Genomic DNA, 8,006 nt, shown 5'->3' with positions numbered 1-8,006 from the left:
CTGATACAATTTGATGAACTTGACCTACACCTATGAATGCAGTAGCTCAAAAGAGGGAACAAATCTTTACAGCGAGGATCATTCCCACCCCCTCAATACACAGGATAGACAGGGATGGGCAACTTGGACACTGGCTACCCAAAATGGGGGGGAGGGGCCACAAAGGCAAGAAGTGACTGGCTTACAAGCTTTCAAGAGGGAGCCTAGATCCAGATGGTGTGGAGGAAGGTAGAATCTCCACTGAGTAGTATCCAATCTGTGTGAGTGGGACTGATGAAAGGAGATGGGGATAGCACTCATGTAGTACAATAGTGAATAATTACTATCAGGACTGACTGTGAGGGTATGAAATGTAAAGGTAGATGTTTTGTAGCAAAAGGAGGGGAGTGGTTGACTTGGCAGTCCAGGAGCAGAGGTCCCTGGGAGCATCAAGGGAGAAGAACGGAGTGTGGGGCCCTACCCAGAGAAACAGTGACGCCAGAGATGGAGGCAGAGATGATGATGTGGAGAGATGGAGCAGCTGGGGACTCTAGACCCAGAGAGAGGGAGAAATGACCAGCGAGCAGGCATGCAAGGTATACGCTTTGGTTGGTTGATGATGCATGGAGAGGATTGTAACCATGGCATTGTAACATCATACAATAGGATGAATGTAAAGCTAATATTCTCCCATGTAAACTATCACATAATTCACAATAAAACATTTAAAAACCAAAAAAAAAAAAAAAAAAGAATCAATGGTGCTGAAGGAAGAGGTCAAACGTGCACTGAGGCATTGTCAAAGAACAAGGCTCTGGGAATAGATGGAATACAAATTGAAATCTTTCATCAAACTGATGTAGCACTGGAGGCATCCACTTATCTATGCCAAGAAACTTGGAAGACAACTACCTGGCCAACTGATTGGAAGAGATTTAGATTTGTGCCCATTGCAAAGAGAGGTGACCTAATGGAATGCAGAAATCATCAGACAGTATCATTAATATCACATACAAGTAAATTTTTGCTGAAGAGAATTAAAAAATGGCTGCAGCAGCAGGTTGACAGGGAGCTGCTAGAGGCTCAGGCCAAAGTCAGGTGGGGTTGTGGAACGAAGATATCATTGGAGACATCAGATGGATCCTGGCTGAAAGGTGAGAATACCACAAAGTTGTTTACCTGTGCTTTATTGACTAGGAAGAGGCTCTCCACTGTGTAGATCATCACAAGCTATGGACAACATTATGGAGAATGAGTAGTCCAGAACTTGTGCTTATTAGGAACCTGCACATAGACCAAAAGGCAGTTGTTTGAACATTTGTGATACTACTGGTATATCAGTGCTATTGATGATGTTTTTAGGTGCAGCGGCAGCAGCAATGGACTCTAACAATTGTGAGGCTGGCACAGGTCCAGGCAATATTTCAATCTGTTGTGCATAAGATTGCTATGAATCAGAACCAACTTGATGGCACCTGAAAACATCAACAACAGTGCTGATATACCAGCAGTACCCCAAAGGGATGACTTTAGGAAACAGAAATTTATTTTCTGGCCCCTCAGAAGGCTAAAAATCAGAATTCAGGGCTCCAGTTCTTGGGAAAGGCTTTCTCTCTCTGTGGTCCTTAGAAGGAGAACTCTCTTCTTCTCTTCTTCTCCTTCTCCATCCTCCTTCCCCCTCCTCCTTCTCCTCCTCCTCTTCTTTCTCCTTCCCCCCCTTCCTTCCTCTTCTTCTCCTATAGACCAGGTGTTCCTTGATTCCTTAGCAGTTTACACATGGCATGTTATGTCCACCTACATGTGGGCTTGCTTTTTGCCTAGTCTGCTCTTTTTATATATATCAAATGTGAATAGGTTTAAAACACAACCTACACTTACATGACCTCATTAAAAAAGGAAACCCTTTTTCCAAATGGGATTACATCTATAAGTGTTGGTTATGATTTACAGCACATATTTGGGTAGACATAATTCAATTCACAACAGCGACATTTGGGGGAGAAGAGTTAGTTCCTAATTGACATCAAGTTCACCTTAAAGAACTCCAGAGGGAACTCAAAAGGAGATGGACAAATTTGAGCGTGATGTTCTGATACCCAGATGTTCAGGGAGAGACTGTTTGCACACAGTAGGACTAGGAGCCCCTGTGGGAGCAGCTACCCCAGCTCAGAACAGATGTTCATAGAGGATAAAGTGGACACAACCCAGACATCCTGGAAATGAAAGTGGACACAGGTGTTCCACCAGAGATGTGGGTGGTGGATACCAGTGCTGAAGCAGGCAGACCTGCAGGTGCTCAAATGTGACTCTGGCTCAACAGCCACACTATGTGTCTAGAACTCACCCAATCCTGCCTGTACTCCTCAGTGCTCTTTCTCCACCAGGAGAAAGAAAGCATGACTGGCTGGACACACAGAGGGAGGTACTGACCACTTCTAGAAATGGCAAGATAGATTAAGTAGGAAAAATTGAAGAAATAAAGACAAGATTATCTTAATTTATAATCCAAGCTCGATAAGTAGAATTCACAGTTACCTGTGGCAACCCACAGGGATATAGACAAAGAATTATACTATTAAATTAAATTGTTGTTGTTGTTAAGTGCCTTCGAGTCAGTACTAACTCATAGCGACCCTGTATAGGGTTTCTGAAGAGCTTTAACTGCCGACCTTGTAGTCCAGCACATTAACCCCTGGTGCCACACCAGAGGGGTGGTGGTGGTTATGTACCATAGAGTCGGTTCCGACTCATAGTGACCCTGTACAGGGTTTCCGAGGCTGTAAGTCTTTTCGGGAGCAGAAAGCCTCATCTTTCTCCCATGGAATAGCTGGTAGTTTTGAACTGCTGATCTTGAGGTTCACAGCCTGATTCGTAGCCCGATACTCAAAGTTGTTCAGAGTTGGATGAAGGATAAGAGATTACATGCATGTAATGAAATATGATTACTTACATGGAAGAAGGAACTAGAGAAATCAACATCCAGAATACTATAGATTGCAGTACAATAACCACTGAAGCACTAACTGAAAGATTGGTGGTTCAAACCCACTGCTGAGCCTCAAAAACCCTATAAAAGGTGACTATGAGTTGGAGTCAATTCAGTCTCGCTTAGCAACAACAACAATAACTTTTAAAAACTCTGTTCATAAATGACTCACTATGATCATCTTAAGTGGCAGGGTTCCAAGTAGTTTTCATTTTATTCCTTAGGCGTTTGTACCCTTTCGATGTGTGTAACTTTTACCAATGGGATAGCAAAGTGTTATCTTTTAAAACTACTCAAAATAAAGTAAAGCAATTTTCATACACACTGATTCATATTCTTTTTCACCCAAAGATGATTATTGCATTTAGTCTGTTATCAGACAAGCCACTAGAGATCCAAGGTGAATAGTACATGCATGAATCTAGAGTGTCTCATAATGTGTACAAAGATGAAAGGCAAACAATTATAGAACTGAGTTCCAGAATAGGGAAATAGGAAGTCTTCATGGAGTAGGAGGAGTAAGAGGTGACCTTTGATTTAGTCCTTGAAGGTGTGTAGAGGAGGTTGTAAACCTGAAGGAAACCAGGGGAGTTGGTCTGGGGAAAGGACATAGCTAATATTTATTTTCCTGATTTCAAAGATATGACTCATCTAGGTCCAGTCCCCATGATCAGAGAGCCAAGCCTGATCATCATGAAGAGTTTCCATGACTCTGTTTCTTCACTTATTGTGCTCTGGGCCACAGTGCTTACAAGGGCATCTGCTTCTTATCTGAAATGCTCTGACCCACCTGATTCTCCAAATGAATTTGTAATAGTGTTTGAGACCCAACTTTTATGGTTGGCCATCACAGAACACATGAAAGGAATATGAGGTAGGCCAGTGATCTCAACCCTGACTGTACTTTCAAGTCACCTGAAAATGTCATTAAACTATCAGTGTCTGACACACCTCAGAGATTCTAACTTATTTGTTCAGAGCCAAAAGTGACCTCAGTGTGATTTAAGAATTTCCCAGGTAATTTTAAAATTCAAAAATAGTTTAGCATGTATCTTTTCAATCATCACCTAAAAAAGAAAACTTTGGGTATAAAATAATTCACAAAATAATCAAAATGAAGTCTCATTACATGCCACACAGCAAGGTTACAGGTGAAATCCAGTCTACTAATAAATAGGTAACAATATCTTCTATGTACCCAAACAATATGATTGTTTCCGATATGTCTGACTAAACTACTACTCTCTTGCATTCAATTGATGAAAAAGAACTTTTCATGGAAGAGACTCAACTTTGATACTTTCATCAGGTAGCAACCCTTTCCTGCTGATCACTTTTCTTAGCATTCCTTTCAAGTTCTTGTTCCTCAGGCTGTAGATGAAAGGATTCAGCATCTGTACAACACAGTAGCTGCAATGTCTTCCACAGCTGAGTGGGAGGATGAGGGGTTGAAATACACAGCAATGATGGTGCCATAGAAGAGGGAAACCACAGCCAGGTGGGAGCCACAGGTGGAGAAGGCTTTCCATTTCCCCTTTGTGGATGGGACTCTCAGGACAGCACAAGTGATGCAAATGTAAGAAACCAGGATGCAGACAAATGGGGTGATCACTGTAAGGGCCCCCTCAGTAAGAAGCATCATCTCATTGAGGTGTGTGTCAGAGCGGGAGAGCAGATATTATCACTGAAGAGGTGGGGGATTGTTTTTTGTGCACAGAATCAGAGTCAAGTGACTAGCAGGGTATGCAACAGAGCATTCAGAATGGTGATGACCCAAGACCCACTGACTAACAGGGCACAGAGCTGATGGGTCTTCTTTGTTGTGTAGTGTAAGAGGTGGCATACAGCAACAAAGTGATCATAGTTCATCACAGACAAGAGGAAAATGTCCAGGTCCCCAAACACAGTGAAAAAATATAGCTGTATAAGACACCCAGGGAAGGAGATGGACTGACTCCCAAGTATGTAGTTGACTAGCACCTCGGGGACAATAGTGGAGGAGAAGCAGAAATCCATGAAAGACAGAATGCTGAGGAAGAAGTACATGGGAGTGTGCAGGCGGGAGTCAGTGCTGATGGCCAAGATGATGAGCAGGTTTCCCAGGACTGTGACCAGGTACATGCTCAGGAAGAGCCCAAACAGCAACTTCTGCTGCTGGGGCTTCCTCGAGAGCCCCAGGAGGAGGAACTCAGAGACGCTCACTCGACTGCTTTGCCCCACTCATGGGTCTAGTTCCAGATGCAGAGAAGAGAGACACAGAGCAGAAATCCAGGAACTGAGGGTTCAGATGAAAAAAGTCATGCAACAGCCATGGTCTTATTTCCTTTGTCAGGGTTGCTCAGTCAGGACCTTCCCAAATCCCTAAACAACCCATCTTAGATGATGCTCATCCCACTTGATTCATCGTTTTGATATGATAAAATATAGCATAAACCACGCACACAAACATACTCCTCTCATGAGTGTGACTGTGTTAACATTTCTTAGACATTTCTTCATGCCTTAGTAAAAAGACAGGACAGACAGCTGAATACTACTACTGCATTTACCTCAAGATCTAGCTAACGGCTTCAGGACTCCTGTTAATGCTCGCAAGATCAGCAAGATTAGCAGAAGCTCCTAAAACAACTCTGTCTTAACAAGCAAATAGTAAAGCATCTTCTGTTTGGTATTCTCACCTGGAGAAATTGATTGTGTTCTTTTCATATGGTTTTTATTGTGTGAGACCGCCCAATGCATCTCTCTATCATGGGGATTGAAAAGTCTTGGAAATATGGGCAGGTCTGAGCAAGTGAGGTGTAGACGTTCGTGGTCTTAGCTCTTTGTGAGGAAAAAATGTTTCTTAGCTCTCTGTGCAGAAAAGACTTTTCAGGGAATCACAGTCATGCATTCACAGGAGTCTCAATTGCCACTGGGGGCAGGTTCCCTGAGAGCCTCATTAGAGACAAGAACACAGTAATTGCCCCAACTACCTTTTGGCTCCTTTGGACTAAACACTGCTGAAAACAAGATTATATAACCCCCAAGTCAGAATTTATAGAAATCTTGGTGAAGTCAAGTCCCAAACAGAATCCTTGGGATGTCAAATGTAACAATTTTACTGAACGCAACTTATGTCTTTGTTGTTGTTAGGTGCCATCGAGTCGGTACCGATGCATAATGACCTTATGCACAGCAGAACAAAACACTATCTTGTCTTGTGCCAAACTCAGTCATTGCTATGCGAGCCATTTTTGTTTCTGCCACTGTGCCAATCCGTCACTTTGGGGGACTTTATAGTTTTCTCCAATCCTCTGCTTGACCAAATGTGATACCCGTCTCCAGGGACTGGTCCCACCTGATAATATGCCCAAAGCATGAGAGACAAAGTCTGGCTATACTGGCTTCCGAGGAGCACTCTGGCTGTACTTCTTCCAACACATATTGGTTTGTTCTTTTGGCACTCTACGGTACGTTTAATGTTCTCCTCCAACACCATAGCTCAAATGCCTTAATTCTTCTAAGGTCTTCCTTATTCATTGTTCAACTTCCACATGCATATGAGGTTATTGAAATACTCTGGCTTGGGCTAGGTGTACTTTAATCTTCAAACTAACATCTTTGCTCTTCAACACTTTAAAGAGGGTCTTGTGCCACAGATTTATCTAATGCAATGCGTCAGTTGGTTTCTTGACTGCTGCTTCCATGAGTGTTGATGGTTGATCCAAGCAAGATGAAGTCTTTGACAACTTCAATTTTTCTCCACTTATCTTGATGTTTTTTATTGGGCCAGTGGTAAGACTTTTAGTTTTCTTTACATGGTGATACCGAAGGCTGTGGTCTTTGAACTTCATCAGTAAGTACTTTTACTCTTCTTGGCTTTTATCAAGCAAACTTGGATCATCTGCATAGCGCAGGTTGTTAATGAGTCTTCCTCTAATTTGGATACCACATTTTTCTTCATATAATCAAGCTTCTTGGATTATGTGCTCAGCATATAGATTGAATAAGTACGGTGAAAAAATACAACCCTGGTACACACCTTTCCCTTATTTTAAACCTTTTGGTGTTCATTTGTCTTGTTTGAGCAACAGCCTCTTGGTCTAAGTACAGGTTCCTCATGAGTACAATTAAGTGTTCCAGAGTACTCATTCTCCAGAATGTTGTCCATAGTTTGGCTTGATCCAATAAGCATTTGCATACTCAATAAAGCACAGGTAAACATCTTTCTGGTATTCTCTGCTTTCACCCAAGAACCATGTGGCATCAGCAGTGATATCCTTCATTCCAAGTTCTCTTCTGAATCCAGCTTGAACCTCTGAAAGTTCTGTCAATGTATGGTTGCAGCTATTTTTTAAGTATCTTCATCAAAATTTTACTCGCATGTGATATAATACTGTCCAATTATTTCTACATTCAAATGGGTCACCTCTCTTTGAAATGGGCACAAACATGGGTCTCTTCTGATCAGTTTTCCAGGTAGGTATCTTCCAAATTTCTTGGCATAGATGAGTGAGTGCCTCCAGCACTGCATCCATTTGTTGAAAGATTGCAATTTTTATTCCAACAATTCTAAGAGCCTTGTTCTTTGCCAATGCCTACAATACACCTTGGATTTCCTCCTTCAGTATCATTGGTTCTTGATCACAGGCTATCTCTTGAAATGGTTGAACACTGACCATTTCTTTTTGGTCAGTAACTGTGTATTCTTTCCACTTTCATTTGATGTTTCTGCATCATTCAATGTTTTGCCCATTTGTTGTTGTTAAGTTCCAACTCCTAGTGACTGGTGAGCTTGAACCACAAACCTTGCAGTTCAAATCAACCTTGCACTCTAGTGCATTAACCCACAGGACTCCATTTTGCTGTTATTGTTGTTAGGTGCCATCGAGTTGGTACCAATTCATAGCAACCTTATGCACAGCAGAATGAAACACTGCCTGATCCTGGACCAACTTCACTACTGTTGCCATGTTTGAGTCCATCGATGCTGCACTTGGCTAATCTATCTCATTGGGGGTCTTCCTCTTTTTCTCTGACCCTCCACCTTACCAAACATGAT

This window comes from Chrysochloris asiatica, unplaced genomic scaffold, assembly GCF_000296735.1.
Source record: "Chrysochloris asiatica unplaced genomic scaffold, ChrAsi1.0 scaffold00257, whole genome shotgun sequence".
Taxonomy (NCBI): domain Eukaryota; kingdom Metazoa; phylum Chordata; class Mammalia; order Afrosoricida; family Chrysochloridae; genus Chrysochloris; species Chrysochloris asiatica.
This window is presented reverse-complemented; position numbering follows the sequence as displayed.